At 46.7% G+C, this 23,630-nt stretch overlaps 1 protein-coding gene across 2 annotated transcripts in view; it reads left to right on the top strand.

The window, feature by feature from the left end:
* LOC125447707 (G-protein coupled receptor 4) overlaps nt 1–23,630 on the top strand; it is a 97,402-nt gene that overhangs the window by 24,890 nt on the left and 48,882 nt on the right. The gene's annotated exons all lie outside the window — the stretch shown is intronic.

Here is a 23,630-nt window from a genome sequence, read left to right as displayed (position 1 = left end):
CAGCAGTGTCCAGGGAGAGAGAAACGCAGTTAACATTTCCAAGTCCAGCGACCCTTCGGGAACAATCAAGTCACCTCTTACTCTTCAGATACAAGCTCAACCTGTCCAACTTTGCCTTTAAGAGACAACCCACTTGCTCCAGGTATGGCGGTGGCACGGTGGCTCAGCGGTTAGCACTGCAGCCTCACAGCACCAGGGACCCGGGTTCGACCCCACCCTCGGGTAACTGTCTGTTTGGAGTTTGCACATTCTCCCTGTGTCTGCATCGGGTGCTCCGGTTTCCTCCCTCAGTTCAAAGATGTGCAGGTTACGGTGGATTGGCCATGCTAAATTACCCATAGTGCCCAGGGATGTGCAGGTTAGGGTGGATTGGCCGTGCTAAATTACCCATAGTGCCCAGGGATGTGCAGGTTAGGGTGGCTTGGCCGTGCTAAATTACCCATAGTGCCCAGGGATGTGCAGGTTAGGGTGGATTGGCCGTGCTAAATTACCCATAGTGCCCGGGGATGTGCAGGTTAGGTGCGGGGAAATGCAGGGTTACAAGGATGGGGGAAGGTGCCCTGGATGAGATGCTCTCCAGAGAGACGGTGTGGATGCAAAGGGCCAAATGACCTGCCTTCCACACTGTAGAGATTCTATGACTCTATTATGCTGGTAAATCTTGACCAGGCAGTGTCATGGTGCCCGGGACCTGGGTTTCAGTGCTGGTTCTAATATGCTTACATCTCTCCTTAAATAAGATAGCTAGTACTACACACCGTACTCCAGATGTGGCCTCTCCAGCACCCTGTATACCTGAAGCATAACCCCCTCGGTTTTTGTGACAACTGGATGTAAAGCAGCCTTCCTGCTTTTCTGATGCTGCCCGGCCTGCTGTGTCCATCCAGCTCTACACCTTGTTATCTCAGATTCTCCAGCATCTGCAGTTCCTACTATCCCTCAGTTTTTGTATTCAATTTCCCTCGCCATTGGTTCAAGGCAATTGGGAACAAAATAGGCTGGATCGTTTGTTTTGCTCTCATGCGGTGAGTGGTTTAGGATCTGGAATGCATGGTTTAAGAGTGCGGTGGAAGAACCAGGATCAATTGAGATTTTTGCAAAAGAATTTGCTGATTATCTGAAGTGAAGAAAAGCAGTCACAGGGCAGAGAGGAATTGCAAACAGCCCTTTCCCCAACAGGGAATCTGCAGTGGCCTAACAGCTCAGTTGAAGTCCCTTGCCCAAGTGTGGGGGGAGGAGGGCAATAAATGGGATGGGGGAACAGGAGGGTGACTGCTGAACAGAAGCCCTTATTCTCAATGCCCCCTTCCCAGGGCATTCCTCAACCTTAGCCCAGAGGTTCAACTCCCCTACTCCCATAACAAGAAAACTAACATTTCTTTGGTGCAGCATTCCATGGTTGAGCAGCCCTGGGCCTCAGGCCGTCAGCTGCATACAGATTGGGACTCCAGTTGAACAAGGTGCCTGATAGGCCAGAAGACCCTCAGGGGCTAATCAAGTGCTCGATTGGTCTTTTTTTTTGGTAGCGATGAGGTAGTAGCCTGGCTAACCACCAGTGAAGAGTCAGTATGGGACCCTCTTGTTTGAGGTTCTGCTCCCATCCCAGCATCCACCATGTCAGGTCCACTCCAAATTTGACATAGAGTCGCGCAGTGTGGGGACGGACCTTTTGGTCCAACTAGCCTTCGGAAAGAGACCTTTGCTATTTCCCTTATCCCCCTCATGATTTTATAAACCGCTACAAAGTCACCCCCCTCCACCCATCCCCAACATCCTATTCTCCAGCCTCTCCTTGTAACTCAAACCCTCCATTCCTTGCAACATCCTGGTAAATCTCATCTGAACCCTCTCCTTGATTCTGTCTTTATTTCAGCAGTATATTTTATTCATAAAAATGTTTAAACATACATATTCACTGAAGCAGAGATAATTGAAAGGGTCTAGGCTCGAATAGTCGGCGTTCCTGCTCCTAAGATGCTGCTTGGCCTGCTGTGTTCACCCAGCTCCACACCTTATTCACTGAAGCAGTTCGATTCTGTAGAGTCTTACTGTATTGGGAAGAAATAATCTTTGGAGTTTGACTCTCCCGCCAGTTCCAACAACTCAAAATCACTTCTTAGTATGCAGTGTGTTATTTATAGATATTTGGGGTATACACCACCTTCCTTTCTTGTTTGCTCCCTCAGAGTGCTGAGCAGAAAGTATCAGGCCCTTTAGCTCAGTCCGCAGGACATCCCTGGGATGATTGTATGCTCCTTCCAATTTTACCCCCTGCTAGTTGGCAAATCATACAATCCCCAGCCACATAGAAGCAGGCCATTCAGCCCCTTCGGTTTGCGCCAACCCTCCGAAGAGCATTCCACCCTGTCCCTGTGGATAATCCCTACCTAGCCTGCCCGTCCCTGGACACCTTAGTATGGCCAATCCACCCTAGCCCGCACATCTTTGGACTGTGGGAGGAAACCAGAGCACCCGGAGGGAACCCACGCAGACACTGGGAGAATGTGCCAACTCCACACAGACAGTCACCCGAGGGTGGAATCGAACCTGGGTCCCTGGTGCCGTGAGGCTGCAGTGCTAACCGCTGATAACAAAGTGTGAAGCTGGATGAACACAGCAGGCCAAGCAGCATCTCAGGAGCACAAAAGCTGATGTTTCGGGCCTAGACCCTTCATCAGAGAACTAGGGTCTAGGCCGGAAACGTCAGATTTTGTGCTCCTGAGATGCTGCTTGGCCTGCTGTGTTCATCCAGCTTCACACTTTGTTATCTTGGATTCTCCAGCATCTGCAGTTCCCATTATCTCTGAGCGCTAACCGCTGAGCTGCCTGCGGAGGCCAGCAGGTCCCCTCAGATTCTGAATAAAATCTGGAAGAACTGCGGATGCTGTAAATCAGAAACAGAAACAGAAATTGCTGGAAAAGCTCAGCAGGTCTGGCAGCCTCTGTGGGAGAGAAATCAGAGTCAACGCTGGCTCTGATTTCTCTCCACAGATGCTGCCAGACCTGCTGAGCTTTTCCAGCAACTTCTGTTTTTTATTTGTTCCGTGAGATTTTATTTTCTTGCTGGTTCAAATACGTTTGTTATGCATCTTTACGAAGATGCCCAGGAATTAAAGCATCTATAGATCAACACAGATTGATAGAGTGAGTTAGCATTCAACCAATGAGGCTGAACCCATGAACTGATTGAGTGCTGTGTCAAGGAAAGAAAGGGACAGTTGCTTGTGCACACAATGGTTTATTAACAAGACAACTCAACCCACAGATCTGATAAAATGTGGATTACTCTCTCCATTGCGCAGCTTCATTTGGATTAGGTCACTTCAAAACTGTGGATCGCTTCTGTGTTGTTTGTTTTCGGGGTTTTTTTGGAAGGAAACTCTCCTGTGCCTACGTGATGTGTTAGCTGAGGTCAGCTCAGAAGGGCTCTTCTTTACTCTGGTGTGTCTGAGATTTCTGTGTGTGTGTGTGCGGGGAGGGTCACACGTGTAAATCTTAAATCCCCACGCTCCATTATTTTCCACTCGTCTCCACAACAACGCACCCTGGTGGGTCATTAATTTTATATTCACACAAAGTCAAGCGAGGGGATGGGGAATCGATTGGCCCAGCTTGTATCTCTCACAAAGTCATACGACACAGAAACAGACCCTTCGGCCCGATTCGTCCATGCTGACCTGGTTTCCTGAACTGAACTAGTCCCGTTTTGTCCTGTGTTTGATCCATATCCCTCTAAACCCTTCCTAATTCATATATCCATCCAGCTGCCTTTTAAATGTTGTAACTGTACCAGCCTCCACCACTTCCTCTGGCAGCTCATTCCATACACACACCACCCTCTGTGTGAAAAGTTGCCCCTCAGGTCCCTTTTAAATCTTTACCCTCTCACCTTAAACCTGTGGCATAATGGAAAATGTGCAGACTTGGAGGGATGAAGAGCCTTTTTCTGAGCTTTACTGTCCTTTGTTCTGTGCCCTCTAGTTTTGGGATCCCCTACCTTGGGGCAAAGACCTTTGACTATTCGCCTTAACTATGCCCCTTATGATTTTATAAACCTCCTGCAAGGTCACTCCTCAGCCTCGGACGCTCCAGGGAGAAAGCTTCTGGCCTCTCCAGCCTCTCCTTGTGACTCAAACCTTCCAGTCACTTCCCTAGTTTTCATCTTCATTCTCAAATGTCTCTGTGACCTTGCGTCCCTCCTGTCTCTACAAGCTCCAACAGCCCTGCAAAAACCTCCAAGATTTCTGCACTCCTCAAACTCCCCCAAGTCCCATGATCATTGCAAATTTTAATTGCTTTAGCGTCAGTAGTAATAGCTTCATTTACCAAGTATGAGAACATGCTCCATTAAAGCCCTTGGTCCATCTTTTTGAAAAGCTTATTTAAAACCTCCTTGGTCAGCCAAGCTTTTGGTCGCTTGATCAAAAAACTACATCATACGGCTCCCTATCATATTTTGCTTTATAGTGCTCCCCTGAAGCAACCTGGGAGCCTTCATCACACTAAAGGTGCTCCTTAAATAGAAGTCGCTGCGTTATTTCCCTGGAAGGGTCAGAACAGCAACCTATTACAGAATCCCTACAGTGTGGAAACAGGTCATTCGGCCCATTGAGTCCACGCCAACCCTCTGAAGAGCATCCCACCCAGACCCACTCACCCCCCCATCCTATCCCTGTAACCCTGCATTTCCCATGGCTAACCCCTGCTAACCTGCGCGTCCCTGGGCACTAACACTAACCCTATCGCACTATGGGTAATTTAACATGGCCAATCTGCCCTGAACTGCACATTACATTTGTATAGCGCCTTTCACAGCTGTAGAGTATTCCAAGTTCCTTTGACACGTAGGAACCAAATTACGCACAGGAAGCTCCCATAAATGACAATAACCAGATCATCCCTTGTAACAATTGTAGGACATCCCAAGCTCCTTTGGTGTGTAGGGACCAATTTGTGCACAGGAAGCTCCCAAAGCACAGTGATGACTGGATCATCAGTTGGGATTTGTGATGCTGAATGAAGGATAGATATTGGCCCTGGTCACCAGGGTGACCACCTCTGCTTTGCTTTGAAATAGTGAGATTTTTTAAACATTGGGGCATGTTGGAGGCTATTGGGCCCCTTTAACCTGTGCAGTGCTATCTTCCTGCACTGGCCCCACTCGTCTATAGCATCTCTAACACCTGATTAATCAGGTGACCAGGGGCTATAGCTGGACACCTCAGGTGAGGGCCGGGCTCCTCTGGTCATGTCATTTTTTTACACTCGAGCTCCAAGTGTAGGTCTTGAACCCAGGACCTCTGTCTCTGAGGTGGGACTGTTACTCACAGAAGCAGAACTGACCCTGTGACACCATGACTTGGGTATCCATTCTCAGATCTTCAAGGGCACCCAAATCATCGAGCAACCCTCGTCTTCCTGTGCCTGTCCCTGTGTGCTGTAAAGATTATAGTTTGAGTTACTGCACAAACATAGAAAATAGAAGCAGGAACATGCTATTCAAGCCTACATCTCCATTCAATATGATGATGGCTGATCATGCAACTCAATCCCACTTTGTCCACCCCCCCAACACCCTTTGATCCCTTTATCTCTATGAACTATATCTAACTCCTCCTTGAAAACATTCAGTGTTTTAGCCTCAACCGCTTTCTGTGGTAGAGAATTCCACAGAATCCCCCACTCTCTGGGTGAAGACATTTCTCCTCACCTCGGTCCAACCCCATATCCTTAGGCCGTGACCCCCTGGTTCTAGATGCCCCCTCCCATCATCGGGAACATATCTGTCTAGTCCTGTTGGAATTTTACAGGTTTCGATGAAATCTCCTCCCTCCTCACGCTTCAAAACTCGAGTTAATATAGCCCTAATCAATCCAATCTCTCTTCACGCGAGAAGAGCCAATTATTGCCTGTTCCTCCCAGTAACTGGCCGATTCTCCCTGTAATTCTGCCCTCTTTGAGCAGCCTAACCCTTTGCAATCATCAAACACTATGAATAATAATCAAATTTCATCTTGGCCTTTCTAAAATCTTCTGGCACAGCAGGTAGTGTCCCTGCCTCTCATCTGGAAGCTCTAGGCTCAAGTCCCACTCCAGGAACTTGGTAGCCAAGGCTGATGGCCTTAAAATGTGGCCAATCCTCCCAAGTCTCAGTAGGTAATGAAACCACATAAGATGGAGCCTCTCCCATTTTCTAATGTCAGACGATAACACACGTCTAAATGTGTACACCGTCAGAACAACACCATCACCATCTAACATTAGTCATATAATCATACAGCGTGGAAATAGACCCTTCGGTCCAAACAGGCCATGCCGACCATCATCCCAAACTAAACTAGTCCCACCTGCCTGCTCCTAGCCCACATCCCTCCAAACCCTTTCCTATTCATGCACTTATCTAAGTGTCTTTTAAACATCCACCACTTCCTCTGGAAGTTCATTTCGCACACAAACCACCCCTTATGTAAAAAAAAAAGCCCCTTATGTCTTTTTTACATCTTTCCCTTCTCACCTTAAAAATGTGCCTCCCCCAATCTTGAAATGCCCCCACCCTAGGGAAAAGACACCTGCCATTCACCCTTTCCATGATCCTATGAATTTATAAACCCCTAAGTTCACCCCTCAAACTCCTACATTCCAGTGAGAAATGTCCCAGCTTATCCAGCCTTTCCTAATAACTCAAAACCCTCCATCCCCAGCGACAACCTGGTAAATCACTTTTGAACCCTCCCAGTTTTATGCATATCTTTCCTATAACTGGGTAACCAGCAATAGGATAGAGTATTCCAGAGGAGGCCTCACCAACGTCCTGTGCAACCTCAACATGACTTTCCAATTCCTACACTCAAAGGGGTCTTCTGGAGAACTGTGTCCAGTTCTGGCCGCCCTGCGGTAGAAAGGATACTGTTAAGCTAGGGACAGTTCAGAAGAGATTTACCAGGATGTTTCCAGGAATAGAACATAGAACATAGAACAGTACAGCACAGAACAGGCCCTTCAGCCCACAATGTTGTGCCGACCATTGATCCTCATGGATGCACCCTCAAATTTCTGTGACCATATGCATGTCCAGCAGTCTCTTAAATGACCCCAATGACCTTGCTTCCACAACTGCTGCTGGCAACGCATTCCATGCTCTCACAACTCTCTGCGTAAAGAACCTGCCTCTGACATCCCCTCTATACTTTCCACCAACCAGCTTAAAACTATGACCCCTCGTGCTAGCCATTTCTGCCCTGGGAAATAGTCTCTGGCTATCGACTCTATCTATGCCTCTCATTATCTTGTATACCTCAATTAGGTCCCCTCTCCTCCTCCTTTTCTCCAATGAAAAGAGACCGAGCTCAGTCAACCTCTCTTCATAAGATAAGCCCTCCAGTCCAGGCAGCATCCTGGTAAACCTCCTCTGAACCCTCTCCAAAGCATCCACATCTTTCCTATAATAGGGCGCCCAGAACTGGACGCAGTATTCCAAGTGCGGTCTAACCAAAGTTTTATAGAGCTGCAACAAGATCTCACGACTCTTAAACTCAATCCCCCTGTTAATGAAAGCCAAAACACCATATGCTTTCTTAACAACCCTGTCCACTTGGGTGGCCATTTTAAGGGATCTATGTATCTGCACACCAAGATCCCTCTGTTCCTCCACGCTGCCAAGAATCCTATCCTTAATCCTGTACTCAGTTTTCAAATTCGACCTTCCAAAATGCATCACCTCGCATTTATCCAGGTTGAACTCCATCTGCCACCTCTCAGCCCATCTCTGCATCCTGTCAATGTCCCGCTGCAGCCTACAACAGCCCTCTACACTGTCAACGACACCTCCGACCTTTGTGTCGTCTGCAAACTTGCTGACCCATCCTTCAATTCCCTCGTCCAAGTCATTAATAAAAATTACAAACAGTAGAGGCCCAAGGACAGAGCCCTGTGGAACCCCACTCACCACTGACTTCCAGGCAGAATATTTTCCTTCTACTACCACTCGCTGTCTTCTGTTGGCCAGCCAATTCTGTATCCAAGCAGCTAAGTTCCCCTGTATCCCATTCCTCCTGACCTTCTGAATGAGCCTTCCATGGGGAACCTTATCAAATGCCTTACTGAAGTCCATATACACCACATCCACAGCTTGACCCTCATCAACCTTACTAGTCACATCCTCAAAAAACTCGATAAGGTTTGTAAGGCATGACCTACCCCTCACAAAGCCGTGTTGACTGTATTTGATCAAGCCATGCTCTTCCAGATGGTCATAAATCTTATCCCTCAGAATCCTTTCTAACACCTTGCAGACGACAGACGTGAGACTTACCGGTCTATAATTGCCGGGGATTTCCCTATTTCCTTTCTTGAAGAGAGGAATTACATTTGCCTCTCTCCAGTCCTCAGGTACGACTCCAGTGGAGAGCGAGGATGCAAAGATCTTCGCAAGTGGCGAAGCAATTGCATTTCTCGCTTCCCAAAGCAGCCGAGGACAAATCTGATCCGGGCCTGGCGACTTGTCAATCTTAATGTTTGACAAAATTTTCAGTACATCAGCTTCCTCTATCTCTATCCATTCCAGCATGCACACCTGCTCTTCAAAGGTTTCATTCACTACACAGGTCGTTTCTTTCGTAAAGACAGAAGCAAAAAACTCATTTAGGGCTTCCCCTACCTCCTCAGGCTCCACACACAAGTTCCCTATGCTATCCCTGATCGGCCCTACTCTTTCTTTGACCATTCTCTTATTCCTCACGTAAGTGTAAAATGCCTTTGTGTTTTCCCGGATTCCTTCTGCCAAGCCTTTCTCGTGCCCCCTCCTGGCTCTCCTCAGACCATTTTTGAGCTCCTTCCTTGCCTGCATGTAATCCTCTCTAGCTGAACTTGACCCTAGCTTCCTCCACCTTATGTAAGCTACCTTCTTCCTTTTCACTAGAAGCTCCACCGCTCTCGTCATCCAAGGAATGTAGGGTTTAAGTTATATAGAAAGGCGAGGACTTTTTTCACTGGAGCTTAGGAAGTTCAGAAGCAACCTTAGGGAAGTTTATAAAATAATGAGGGGTATCAATGGGATTAATGGCAGGTATCTTTTCCCTAAGGTGGGGTTTTCAAGACTAGGGTCTCATTTTTAAGGTGAGAGGAAAGAGGTTTAAAAATAAACAGGAGGGGTAAATTTTTTTACACAGTGGATTGTGTATAGAATGAACTTCCTGAGGACTAAAAATAACTATTGATTAGCAATTCAGGTCTTGAGACTTGGTTATGTGATACCAGCCAAGAGACAGGCAACTTTTCTTATACAGAGAGTGGTTTATGTCTTTTTTACATCTTTCCCTTCTCACCTTAAAAATGTGCCTCCCCCAATCTTGAAATGCCCCCACCCTAGGGAAAAGACACAATGTGTGGTTTATGTGTGGAATGAACTTCCAGAGGAAATGTTGGATATGGGTACAGTTACAATGTTTAAAAAACATTTGGATAAGTGTATGAATAAGAAAGGTTTGGAGGGATATGGGCCTAGGAGCAGGCTCGTGGGGACTAGTTTAGTTTGGAGTTATGTTCAGCATGGACTGGTTGGACCGAAGGGTCTGTTTCTGTGCTGTATGACTCTAAGCCTATAAGACTCCTCAGAAATGCCATGTACAGCCTCAACATGACTTACAAACTCTTTTGGAGCAGGAGTGAAGCCATTTGGCCCTTCTTCCTGTTCTGCCACTTGAAATGGGTTCATTTGTGATATTGATCTTGAAAACAAGGAGGGATTGAGATCATTAGTGAATGAGGAATGGAGGGTGGGGTGGGGGGGGGGTGGGGAGTTGGGGAGGGTAGCACATGATTCGGTCACGTTAAGGAGTGAACCAGCACTGGGGTGTTTTCTCGTGCTGCAGAGGTTCTATGCGACTGAAATTCAGGCTGTTTTAACTGGTGCCACCTTGTAGAGAATCCACCAGCCAATTTCCCGTCAGCTCCAGGGAGAAAGTGCCAGGAAGTCAGTCCCCCTAGGGATGCCATCTCCTTTTGGACTCTTCTTTAAAAAATTTCTCACCTCCGACTACCCAACGAGGTCAAAAAGCCCTTTGCTTCCCGGTCCACATTATTTTCAAAACGAGCTCAAATGCTCAGACAAAATGGGGTGGGGAATTGTGGGGAGAAAGGTGATATAGTTATTTTTAATGCCCCCCCCCCCCCCAACCAAATCCCAGTGATTCATTCTCCATCTTTTTTGGGGTTTCGAGGGCAATCCTGGAGACTAGTTTCTAGAAGGCCATTCTAGAGGGCTGAAGGTGACCTAAGGAAGGTTCTGGAAGCACGAAGCGGGTCAGGTTAGAATCCCTGAGCTCGTGTTTCAGATCGGTGAGCTGTTGTGCGATTGGGAAAGTATCGCCACGGTAACGGGCTGTAGAGACAGGCAAAGTGGGTGTGAGGGAAGGGGGTGATTAACTGTCAAGGGGGACGAAGGCAGAAACTAAAAACACAAAGAGGACAACATTGCGACAACCAAAAGGAACAAAAGGTGGGTCAAAAGGAGTTGTAAATTGATACGGGATAATTATTACCGGGCCTATGCTCTGAATGTGGGTGTTTGCAAATAAAGGTCACCCAATCTGTACTCGACCTCCCAAGAGTAGACCTCCAACCGAGCGGTGACTACAAAAGGATATAATCTACTTTCTTTGTTTTAGTCTTCTCACCATGGATGGGTCCTGACTGGCAACTCATAGACTCATACAGCACAGAAACAGATCCTTCGGTCCAACTAGTGCATGCCAACAAGGTATCCCAAACTGAACTAGTCCCATTTGGCCCATATCCCTCGAAACCCTTCCTATTCATGTCCCCATCCAGATGCCTTTTAAATGCTGTAACTGTACCAGCCTCCACCACTTCCTCTGGCAGCTCATTCCATACACGCACCACCCTCTGTGTGGAAAAAGTTGCCCCTCAGGTCCCTTTTAAATCTTGCCCCTCTCATCTTAAACCCATGCCGCTCTAGCTTTGGACTCCCCTACCCTGGGGAAAAGACCTTGGCTATTCACCCTATCCATACCCTTCATGATTTTATAAACCTCTATAAGGTCACTTCTCAGCCCTTGACTCTCCAGGGAAAATAGCCCCAGCCTATTCAGCCTCTCCCTGTAGCTCAAACCCTGCTGCCCATGCAACGTCCTTGTGAATCTTTTATGAACCCTTTCAAATTTCACAACATGTTTCCGATAGCAGGGAGACCAGAACTGAACTCAGAATTCCAAAATGGGCCCTAACCAAGATCCTAGCCTGTTAGAATTTAACACGTTTCAATGAGATACCCACCCACTAACTTCTCATCTTTCTCAATCCTAGTGAATACAAATCCAGTCGACCTGATCTCTACCCAGAAGACAGTCCTGCCATCCCCAGTATCAGTCCAGTGAAACTTAGCTGCTCTCCCTTCTGTGCCAATTACAGTCTGGATTTGCACCTTGTAGATGACCGATAGGCTTTTGGCGGAGCGGGGGGCATGGAGAGAAAGTGACTTAGTTGTCATGGCATTCTTGACTTCTGACCCGCCATTGTGGTCACAGTATTTGTGAGGCTGGTCCAGTTAAGTTTCTGATCATTGGTGACACCAGGATGTCTATAATAGGAGAGTTGGTGATGGTAATGGCCATTTTGTTGTAGAGAAAAAAAATTATACATAAGGATATGTGCATGTGTGATCTACGCTGTGGTTCACTTGATAACGTTCAGGTCTTTTGGTTCAAGTCCCACTTCAGGACGAAGTATAAAGTTAAGATTAATGTGCCGGTGGAATATAGGAACAGGGTAGGCCATTCAGCCCCTCGGGTCCGTTCTACCATTCAGTGAGATCATGGCTTACTTCCACATACCTGTCTTTGTCCATGTGCCTTGACACCTTTACTTAACAAACAAAACAATCTCCGATTTAAAATTAACAAGGGATCCAGCCATTTGTGTTCATTTAACACTGAATTGGGGTTTCTGATGGTGCAGTGCTAGTGTCCCTACCTTGAAGCTAGGCAGCCCAGGTTGAAATTCCATCTGGTCTCAGGGTTAGCCATGACAACATTAATTAGGAAAGTATATCAAATTGGTTGAACTCGATGATTTGAGAGCGAGGCAATGTCTATGGATGTGACTTTTTTGAAAAGCAATGGACACCTAGTTTTTGTCTGTTTTGACAAGTGTTCTATATTTCAGTGCTTTGCTTTAATTTGATTGAAGCCTTCATGATATTAACAGGAAAAGACACGGTAGATAAACTATTTCCATTGGTTGGGGTTTCTAGAACCAGGGGGATAGTCTGAGACTTAGGGCCAGACTCTTCAGGAAAGATGTTAGAAAGAACTTTGACACACAGAATGCTAGAGATTTCAAACTCTTCCACAAGTGGCAGTTATCAGTTTTAAATCTGCGATAGAAACATTTCTGTTAAGGGAATGTGGGCCAAAGGCAAATATATGGAGTTAGGTTACAGATCGGCCATGATCTCATTGAATCTCAGAACAGTATCAAGGGGTTGAATGGCCTACTCCTGTTGCTATGTTTTATTTTATCAATTTCCTTTCGTACAAAAGGTAGTAAATTTTTGAGGTTTACTTACGAAAACCTGCAGCCCTGTGTGCTTATATTCCAGGGCAATGACCTGATTAAATTAAATTTAAAACAAATTATACATGATCTATCAAGTCAGGTCTCATTCCGGCCTGTAACATCAGCTGGGATCATTACACCAGCTATTGGCTGAGATTTGAAAACCTGCCAGAGCTGAAGGGGCTTCAAAGGTCTCAAGGCGCTAGTTTAATGAAGACACCAGGGCTAAGAACAGTATGGACCAGGAGTAGGCCATTCAGCCCCTCGACCCTGCTGTGGCATTCAGTTGAGATTGAGGCTGATCCGAATGTGGCCTCAGCTCCATATCCCCAGTGTCTAGGCCACGACTTAACCCTATCGCAGAAATCAATTGATCTCAGCCATTATCTCACTGCTGGTTGTGAGGAGCTTGCTGTCTGCAAATTGGCTGCTGTATCCACTACATGGACAGTAGCTGCATCTCATTGATTAGAAAGTTATTTTGTTCTTTTTGCCACCTTTCCTCCTTCTGTTTTTACCCTTTAATGCCTAAATGTGAAACTTAGATAGTCAAATTAAGGCTGTCCAAATGGTGCATGCATATATATTGTAATGGAATCCTTCAGTGCAGAGAGAGAGAGGCCATTCAAGTCTGCACTAAACCACCCCCTCACCCCCATCCTACAGCATCCTACCCAGATCCCACTCCATCACCCTGCATTCCCTGTGGCTAACCCACTTAGTGACCAGGGATGTTCAAGCTACAGGCGATTTGGCACGGACAATCCACCCTAACCTGCACATCTTTGGACTGCGGGAGGAAACTGGAGCACCCGGAGGAAACCCACGCAGACACGGGGAGAATGTGCAAACTCCACGTTGAGCCGAGGGTCCCTGACACAGTGAGGCAGCAGTGCTAACCCCTCCGCCACTGCGCCACCGCAAAATCACATCAAAACGCTGAAGCACCACTTTATTAACACTAAACCCATTCAGTTCCAGCTTACAACGAGCCCCGTGGTATTTATTTCGACTTGCGTGTGGAACAGTTCTGGTCCACGATGACCGAAAAATATCTGAGCTGGCAGGGAGCTAGCTGGGGAATTTGTCCCCAAGCTTTTATCATGAATGTTGTAAATAACATATCCCACAGAGAGCTACATGTTCTGAAACTAACCCAGAGCTCACCATGAGCGGAACTGCAAAAATATCGCTGAGAGGTTTATAGCAACTTCCTGAAGTGAGCAAACAACAAAAGGAACTGAATTTTAGGGTTAGTTCCTCTTTAATTCCTGAAAGGTTTGTTCAGGAAACTTAAATACAGTGTTAAAAATGTAATTAAGAAATTAATTCACACCTTCCCAATTGTTATAACACTGATTTGCCATTTAAAATAATCACAGTTCTGAGGAAGGACTCGAAACGCTAACTTTTTCTTCACAGACGCTGCCAGACCTGCTGAGGTTTTCCAGCAACTTCTGTTTTTGTTGCTAATAATAACGGAAGCTGAATGCTAAGCTCAGATGTCAGTGGTCCCATTAGTGCTATTAATTTATATCATTGGATTAACCCACATGACCTCAGGCACTCTACTACACTCTACAGTCATGCACTGAACGAGGCCATTTGGCCCATTGAGCCTGTGTCAGGCCGCTGAAAGAATGCCACCCTCCATTCTTTCTGACGTGGCATACAAATGACTCCAGACCCACATCAACATGTTTGACTTTACACTGTAAAGGCCTGGCAAATCACTTCATTTGAGGGCAGTTACAGATGGAATCAGTGCATTGAGTATAGCAGTCAGGGGGTCATGTTGCGGCTGTACAAGGCATTGGTTAGGGCCACTTTTGGAATACCATGTTCAGACCTGGTCTCCCTGCTACAGGAAGGATGTTATGAAACTTGAAAGGGTTCAGAAAAGATTTACAAGGATGTTGCTGGGGTTGGGAGGGTTTGAGCTACAAGGAGACGCTGAATAGGCTGGGGCTATTTTCCCTGGAGCATCGGAGGCTGAGGGGTGACCTTGTAGAGGTTTATAAAATCATGAGGGGAATGGATAGGGTGAATAGCCAAGGCTTTTTCCACTAGGGATGGGGAATGCAAAACTAGAGGGGCATAGGTTTAAGGTGAGAGGGAAAAGATTTAAAAGGGACCTGAGGGGCAACTTTTTCACGCAGAGGGTGGTCCATGTATGGAATGAGCTGCCAGAGGAAGTGGTGGAGGCTGGTACAGTTACAACATTTAAAAGGCATCTGGATGGGTACATGAATAGGAAGGGTTTAGAGGGATATGGGCCGAATGCTGGCAAATGGGACTAGATTAATTTAGTATATTTGGGCAGCATGGATGAGTTGGACTGAAGGGTCTGTTTCTGTGCTGTACAACTCAACGGCTCTAAATACCTTTGGCTTTTGTTTCTGTGGGGCATGTCAGATCCAATTTTTTTTCCTTTTGATATGCAAAGACTGTACAGAACGGCTTCAGTCCCTGTGCATGCACAGTCAGACCTTCCATTAGTGGCGTATATTTTAGGAAAAGAAAAGATGTAAGATGAAGGACAACAAACAACAAACCTCATTGGACAGAGGAGTACAGAATAAAACAAAATCCTTGAGAACCACAATTAAATGTGCCTCGTTTCTAGCTCAGATCAAAACAATGTGCTCACAGATGAATTACAACCAGGAGGTGGCTATTGAGCCCTTCATTGGCCGTGCTATTCCCCCACAAGTATGGCTGAGCGAGTTCCCACTCTTGGCTCCCAATAACAGATGGAAACATTTGCAGGGCACTGACTGGAATCTTGACTCGCAAAAGGCCCATCAGGGATTGAGGGATCCTCAACCGGCTGTGATTCCCTGTGACAGCCTAATGGGCACATTCCATTTGCGACAGACACGGCGTCAACATCTGCTTTGAAATGACAGCAGACACTGGGAAATACCAAAATTATTTGCAGTCCGTAGGGATCAAAGGAAGAGCAACAATATTTTTGTGGATGAACACAAACTAAAACATTACCAGATGCTGAGAGAAAGTCAGGGGGAGAAGAGCTGTTTGAGATTTACTTCTTTCCCTGGTGTTACTCCGTACTTTAGCAACTCCTGACCCACAGCCCTGGATCCCAGTGGCCCAGTATGTGTTGCAATTACAAAGCAGCCTGTGCCTCATCGAAGCAGCCCCTCTGTAACAAGAAACCTATCGCACGTGCTGGAGATCAGAGTGCTATAGACTCAGAGTAAAGCTCCCTCTACACTGTCCCCCATCACACACTCCCAGGACAGGGGCAGCACGGGGTTAGATACAGAGTATAGCTCCCTCTACACTGTCCCCATCAAACACTCCTAGGATAGGGGCAGCACAAAGTTCGATACAGAGTAAAGCTTCCTCTGCACTGCCCCCATCAAACACTCCCAGCACAGGGACAGCACGGGGTTAGATACAGAGTAAAGCTCTCTCTACACTGTCCCCATCAAACACTCCCAGGACAGGGACAGCACGGGGTTAGATACAGAGTAAAGCTCTCTCTGCACTGTCCCCATCAAACACTCCCAGGACAGGGACAGCACGGGGTTAGATACAGGGTGAAAAATACCTCCACGAAAGGCACTGACAAGTGGTAGTTACTGAGACAGAGGTGTGGCTATGCTGTCATTGCTTTCACTTCATGAAGTAAATGCAGTTGAAAACGCCTTCCACACACAGATATCGCACAGGCACCTCACAAGAGTGTATTTACTTAACAAAGCCACAGGCCACTCGCTCAGAAGCCAGGAACGCTGCAGCATCCCATCTACGTTGTGTGATTCCCCTTGGCGTTTTCCCAAGAGTCACTCGGAGGTAAACTTTCTTCTCCCACGTGAGACTGAGCATTGCCTCTGAGGACCGATGAAAGATTTGATTATCCTGTGTCACCTGTCCAACTGTCTCTGGGTGAGATTGTTAATGAACCGTTTTCCTCAATTTGATCTGTCTTCCTTAGAACAGCAAATAATTCTTGCCTCTGTGATTGACACAAAGGAAATGATGAAATCCTTTTCTTTATTTCACTTGTTTTACTAATTATCGTGGTCAGAGATATTATTACACAACTAGAGCACATGGGACTTGAACCTGGGTCTCCCTGATCCAGGGCAGGGTCATTATCACTGCCCCACAAGAAGACTCTTATGTTTGACGGCAAGAAAACCAGGGCAGAGATAACACAGAGTGGAGCTGGAAGAACACAGCAGGCCAGGGCAGCCTCAGAGGAGCAGGAAAGTTGACGTTTCGGGTCAGGGCTCTTCTTTAGAAACAGGGGAAGGGGAAGGGAACTCTGATCAGGGCAGGGCCAAGTTAAGTTTAGTGCAATTTGTGTTTAAAGGTACATGAAAAGGAAAGGTTTTGAGGGATATGGGCCAAACACAGGCAAATGGGACTGGCTGAGTTGGCATGGACAAGTTGGATTATAGGGTCTAGGCCCGAAACGTCAGCTTTTGTGCTCCTGAGATGCTGCTTGGCCTGCTGTGTTCATCCAGCCTCACATTTTATTATCTTGGATTATAGGTCTGTTTTTGTGCTGAATGACCCTTGAGATTGGGTTCAGTCCGTGTGGTGGTAAGGCCACTTCTCTATTTTGCCTTCTGCCAGAGTTTCACAGCGTTGTCCTACAGAGTCAGTGTTATCTTCAATTCTTAACAGGCTGTAACCTTATCTGTTCACAACGTCTCCTTCTCCTGCATCACATCTATTCTTGCAGTGACACAGTAACCTGCGGTTTCTGCAGGTGTTCTGAGGAAGGGTCATCGGACTCGAAGCGTTAACTCTGCTTTCTCTCCACAGAATGCTGCCAGACCTGCTGAGCTTTTCCAGCAATTTCTGGTTTTGTTCAAGGTTTTGGGTGACTGTGACAGAAGAGGGTGGTCAATGTCGTTCAAGGACCAGCAGTAGGGTGTTGGTGGGGGGAGGGGTTCATCCCAGTGTCCCGGTCAATTTTTTTTTCCCTAAATCAAGGTCACAGAAAACAATTATCTGGCCATTATCACATTGCTGCTAGTGGGATGTTGCTGGGCACAAAGAGGCTGCTGTGCTTCCTGCAGTAAAACAGCAAACACATCTCAATATGCACTTTGTGACATGCCTAAGTATGCAAATTCCACGACATATTTCTTTTTTTAACACCATAATTCACAAGGTCAGTGTTTATTCAGCAGGGTAAGGGTCACTCACTGTGTAACTGTACAGGGTCAGTGTTTATTCAGGGTAAGGGTCACTCACTGTGCAACTGTACAGGGTCAGTGTTTATTCAGCAGGGTAAGGGTCACTCACTGTGTAACTGTACAGGGTACAGTGTTTATTCAGCAGGGTAAGAGTCACTCACTGTGTAACTGTACAGGGTCAGTGTTTATTCAGGGTAAGGGTCACTCACTGTGCAACTGTACAGGGTCAGTGTTTATTCAGCAGGGTAAGAGTCACTCACTGTGTAACTGTACAGGGTACAGTGTTTATTCAGCAGGGTAAGAGTCACTCACTGTGCAACTGTACAGGGTACAGTGTTTATTCAGCAGGTTGAGGGTCACTCACTGTGTAACTGTACAGGGTCAGAGTTTATTCAGCAGGGTGAGGGTCACTCACTGTGTAACTGTTCAGGGTCAGTGTTTATTCAGCAGGGTAACGGTCACTCACTGTGTAACTGTACAGGGTACAGTGTTTATTCAGCAGGGTGAGGGTCACGCACTGTGTAACTGTACAGGGTCAGTGTTTATTCAGGGTAAGGGTCACTCACTGTGCAACTGTACAGGGTCAGTGTTTATTCAGCAGGGTAAGAGTCACTCACTGTGTAACTGTACAGGGTCAGAGTTTATTCAGCAGGGTAAGAGTCACTCACTGTGCAACTGTACAGGGTACAGTGTTTATTCAGCAGGTTGAGGGTCACTCACTGTGTAACTGTACAGGGTCAGAGTTTATTCAGCAGGGTGAGGGTCACTCACTGTGTAACTGTTCAGGGTCAGTGTTTATTCAGCAGGGTAACGGTCACTCACTGTGTAACCGTACAGGGTACAGTGTTTATTCAGCAGTGTAAAGGTCACTTACTGTGTAACTGTACAGGGTACAGTGTTTATTCAGCAGGGTGAGGGTCACGCACTGTGTAACTGTACAGGGTCAGTGTTTATTCAGCAGGGTAAGAGTCACTCACTGTGTAACTGTTCAGGGTCAGTGTTTATTCAGCAGGGTGAGGGTCACTCACTGTGTAACTGTACAGGGTCAGTGTGTATTCAGCAGGGTAAGGGTCACGCACTGTGTAACTGTACAGGGTCAGTGTTTATTCAGCAGGGTAAGAGTCACTCACTGTGTAACTGTACAGGGTACAGTGTTTATTCAGCAGGGTGAGGGTCACTCACTGTGTAACTGTACAGGGTCAGTGTTTATTCAGCAGGGTGAGGGTCACTCACTGTGTAACTGTACAGGGTCAGTGTTTATTCAGCAGGGTGAGGGTCACGCACTGTGTAACTGTACAGGGTACAGTGTTTATTCAGCAGGGTGAGGGTCACTCACTGTGTAACTGTACAGGGTCAGTGTTTATTCAGCAGGGTGAGGGTCACTCGCCGTGTAACTGTACAGGGTACAGTGTTTATTCAGCAGGGTAAGGGTCACTCACTGTGTAACTGTACAGGGTCAGTGTTTATTCAGCAGGGTAAGGGTCACTCACTGTGTAACTGTACAGGGTACAGTGTTTATTCAACAGGGTGAGGGTCACTCACTGTGTAACCGTACAGGGTCAGTGTTTATTCAGGGTGAGGGTCACTCACTGTGTAACTGTACAGGGTACAGTGTTTATTCAGCAGGGTAAGAGTCACTCACTGTGTAACTGTACAGGGTCAGTGTTTATTCAGCAGGGTGAGGGTCACGCACTGTGTAACTGTACAGGGTCAGTGTTTATTCAGCAGGGTAAGAGTCACTCACTGTGTAACTGTACAGGGTACAGTGTTTATTCAGCAGGGTGAGGGTCACGCACTGTGTAACTGTACAGGGTCAGTGTTTATTCAGCAGGGTAAGGGTTAACTCATTGTCATTCAAAAAGAGGCTGAATATTTATCTTGTGTCATTATTGTCAACCTATTGTATACTTCACCGCTCCTGACTGCAGAGCGTTGCAAAACAATAGCTGCAGATCCCAGGCGAATAATCAAACTGTCAGAGCTCTGTGATTTGCATGAATCCTGACTGAGTGAAAAGGTCTGGTGACAAGGCTCACATCATAGGGTGAAGCAGTGGAATCAATGTGGGCATGTTGCCACCCTATTGTCTTGGGACTGGAATAAAATTTGAAAGACTAAGGTGCTTTTTGAGAATAACGGCCTTCTGCCAGCGAAAAGTATTTGCCGAGTTTTGGTCACACACAACGATACATTAAAGGTGATTGTCATTGGCCCTAACTCCAAACTGAAGGAAATTCACCAAATGTGTGGTGACTTTATCGTCATCTTCCATCACCTCACTTCCTGCAAACTACTGATTTTACACTGGAACAACCACTAGCACATCCTCAGGCCTGGTCTCCAGCCACAGAGGTGTACAGCATGGAAACAGACCCTTCGGTCCAACTCCTCCATGCTGACCAGATATCCTAAATTAATCCAGTCCCATTTGCCAGCATTTGGCCCACATCCCTCTAAACCCTTCCTATTCATGTCCCCATCCAGATGCCTTTTAAATGTTGTAACTGTACCAGCCCCCACCACTTCCTCTGGCAGCTCATTCCACACACGCACCACCCTCTGTGTGGAAAAGTTACCCCTTTGGACCCTTTTTTTAAAATCTTACCACTCTCACCTTAAGCCAAGGGTGGCTCGGTGGTTAACACTGCTGCCTCGCAACTCCGGGGACCTGGGTTCAATTCCACCCTTGGGAGACGGTCTGTGTGTGGAGTCTCTGCACGGGGTTTCCTCGCCCAGTACAGAGATGCATGGGTTGGGGTGGTTAGACCATGCTACATTGCCCACTGTGCAGATTGGGTGGATGAGTAATGGGGAAATGCAGGATTACAGGGAATAATGTTGAGGTGGGTCGGATCTGGGTGAAACGCGCTTTGGAAGGTTGATGCAGATTTCGTAGAAGGATAGAAGCAGAAGGAGGTCATTTAGTCCTTAGAGGTTGCTCTGCCATTCTTCACAATCATGGTTGATTATCAACCACAATAGCCTAATCCTGCTTTCTCCCCATAGCCTTTGATCCCATTCTCCCTAAATGCTATATCTAGCTGCCTGTTGAATGCATTTAGTGTTTTGGCATCAACTGGCACGGTGGCTCAGTGGTTAGCCCTGCTGCTTCATTGCACCGGGGGCCTGGGTTCGATTCCACCCTCGGGCAACTGTCCAAGTAGAGTTTGCACATTCTCCCTGTGTACGTGCGGGTTTCCTCCCACTCCCGCAGTCCAAAGATGTGCAGGCTAGGGTGGATTGGCCATGGTAAATTACCAAAAGTGTTCCAGGATGTGTAGCTTAGGTGCGTTATAAGGGGGTGGGTCTGGGTGGGATGCTCCAATGGTTGGTGTGGACTTGTTGGACCAAAGGACCTGTTTCCACACTGCAGGGATTTGATAAATAATTCTACAACCACTTCCTATGGTAATGAGTTGCATTGGCTCACCCGTCTTTGGGCGAAGCTATGGAAGGATATGGGGCAAATGCTGGCAAATGGGGCTGGATTAATTTAGGATTTCTGGTTGGCATGGATGGGTTTGTCTGAAGGGTCTCTTTCTGTGCTGTAAGTCTGTATGTTTCTCTATGCCTTGCAACTTTTGTTATTTTTAATTGTTTGTAGGATGAGGGTGTGATTTTAACAAGTCAGGTCCACAATTAAGCAGGATTACAGACGGAGATAACATCACCTGTTGGTTGACTGTGCTTTGCTTCCCATAGTGTTGGATGAGAGAAAGCTTGTTATCCAGGGCTCTAGGGGTCTCTCGGCTATGTCTAGTACCAGATATTTTATGGTATCCATCTAAAGTGTCAGAAAGCAGCTTAGCGCCCCAGATAAACCGAACACAATGCTGTAAATTTCAAAATTAATTTGACCCCACTTATCTGGCTCTCTTTGGGAACACATGTTCACAGATTCTGGTCCATGAAATATTTTACATGAAATTTCGAGGGAGAGCAGCCCGCCTGCTTCGATGTCCCTGGGGGATGAGTTGGAAGCAATTTGTTTTCCCACACGGAATGCTGTCTGCCTTGAAGAAACCCAACAGAGAAATTCGTTTCAAGGTGTTTAGATTTGCATTTAGAGAGCGCCTGTCTCAGCCTCAGCACTCCACTGCCAGGGCGAGGGCGGGTTGTGGGGGTGAAGGAGGGGAGGTGTTAGCGCCTCTCGTGGCAGTCACTATACAGAATCATGGCACACAGTCAGCTCTCTCAAGCTTTGCATAGAATAAGCTGCAGGGACTGGGAGCACCAGGAATTCTCTGCAAATTGGGCAGCCCCTCTGAGGGGGGAGAAAGGGATTTAACGTTTTTGCGTTTCACGGCCTTTTCACTTGATGGCTGCTTACCGGGCGTCTCTCTTTGGGAGAGAAATGTCTCCCAGGAAATGGCGATGTTGCCCTTTAACTTTCTTCACATGCCGTGCAAATTCTAACCAACACTTCATCTGAGGAGCTTTTTCTGTCCTTTTTAATCTCTCCATTTTTGTGTTCCTAACAGCTCTTTGACATCAACACTATTCAACTCTAAATATGTGCATTTAATATTTTTCTTCACATTTTATGGACTTATGAAGTAATAGGGACGGGCATAGACCCTCAAAGCTTGCCCTAATATCCCAGAGGGCTGTGGTGTGACCTTAACTCCATTTGCTCCCTCTTACCTCTGTGTCCTTTCGTTCAATTGGTGCCCAAATATCGACAAGGTGAGGGTCAGGAGGTCACAAAATGACTATCGATCAGCAGTAGAGATAGTAGGAGCTGCAGAAGCTGGAGAATCTGAGATAACAAGGTGTAGAACTGGATGAACTACACGTTGTGAGATCAATCGATCAGCAATTTAGGTCTTGAGGCTGGGTTACGTGATACCAGCTCAGGGAGAGGCAACTTTTTTTGCACAGAGAGTGGTTCATGTGTGGAATGAACTTCCTGAGGAAGTGGTGGATGTGGGTAGAGTTACGAAGTTTAAAGGACATGTGGATAAGTACACGAATAGGAAAAGTTTGGAGAGATATGGGCCAGGAGCAGGCAGGTGGGACTAAATTAATTTGGGATTAAGGTTTGCACAGGCTGGTTGGGCCGAAGGGTCTGTTTCCATGTTGTGTGACTCTAAGGTATCCGTACTGTATTTCTCAAATGTTTTCTCATTACATACTTGCTGGAACAGATGCTGACACTTGAGTCTCCATTGAAATGGCTGGAGCACAGATGGTCACTAGTCACGGTGAAGTTAGATGCAAGAATAAAACAATCAAAGTTCTAACAGAACAAAGGAGCAGGCCATTCAGCCCCTCAATTCTTATTCTTTGATTCAGTTATGTTGCAGCTGTACGGGACATTGATTAGGCCACTTTTGGAATACTGCATTCAATTCGGGTCTCCCTGTTACAGGAAAGATGTTGCGAAACTTGAAAGGGTTCAGAAAATATTTACAAGGATGTTGCCAGCGTTGGAGGGTTTGAGCTATAGGGAGAGGCTGAATAGGCTGGGGCTATTTTCCCTGGAGTGTCAGAGGCTGAGGGGTGACCTTATAGAGGTTTATAAAATCATGAGGGGCATGGAAGGGGTGACTAGACAAGGTTTTTTCCCCAGGGTGGGGGAGTCCAAAACTAGAGGGGTGTAGGTTTAAGGTGGGAGGGGAAAGATTTAAAAGGGACCTGAGGGGCAACTTTTTCACACAGAGGGTGGTGCGTGTATGGAACGAGCTGCCAGAGGAAGTGGTGGAGGCTGGTACAGTTACAACATTTAAAAGGCATCGGGATGGGCAAGAGTCCTCGTCCCTAATTACCCAAGAGGGCATTTAAGAGTCAACCACATTGCTGTGGGTCTGGAGTCACATGTAGGCCCAGACCAGGTATGGATGGCAGTTTCCTTCCCTAAAGGGCATTAGTGAAACA

Source organism: Stegostoma tigrinum, chromosome 39 (assembly GCF_030684315.1).
Source record: "Stegostoma tigrinum isolate sSteTig4 chromosome 39, sSteTig4.hap1, whole genome shotgun sequence".
In the NCBI taxonomy this organism is placed as follows: domain Eukaryota; kingdom Metazoa; phylum Chordata; class Chondrichthyes; order Orectolobiformes; family Stegostomatidae; genus Stegostoma; species Stegostoma tigrinum.
The sequence above is the reverse complement of the archived record's forward strand: the minus strand, read 5'-3'. Positions and strand labels throughout refer to the sequence as shown.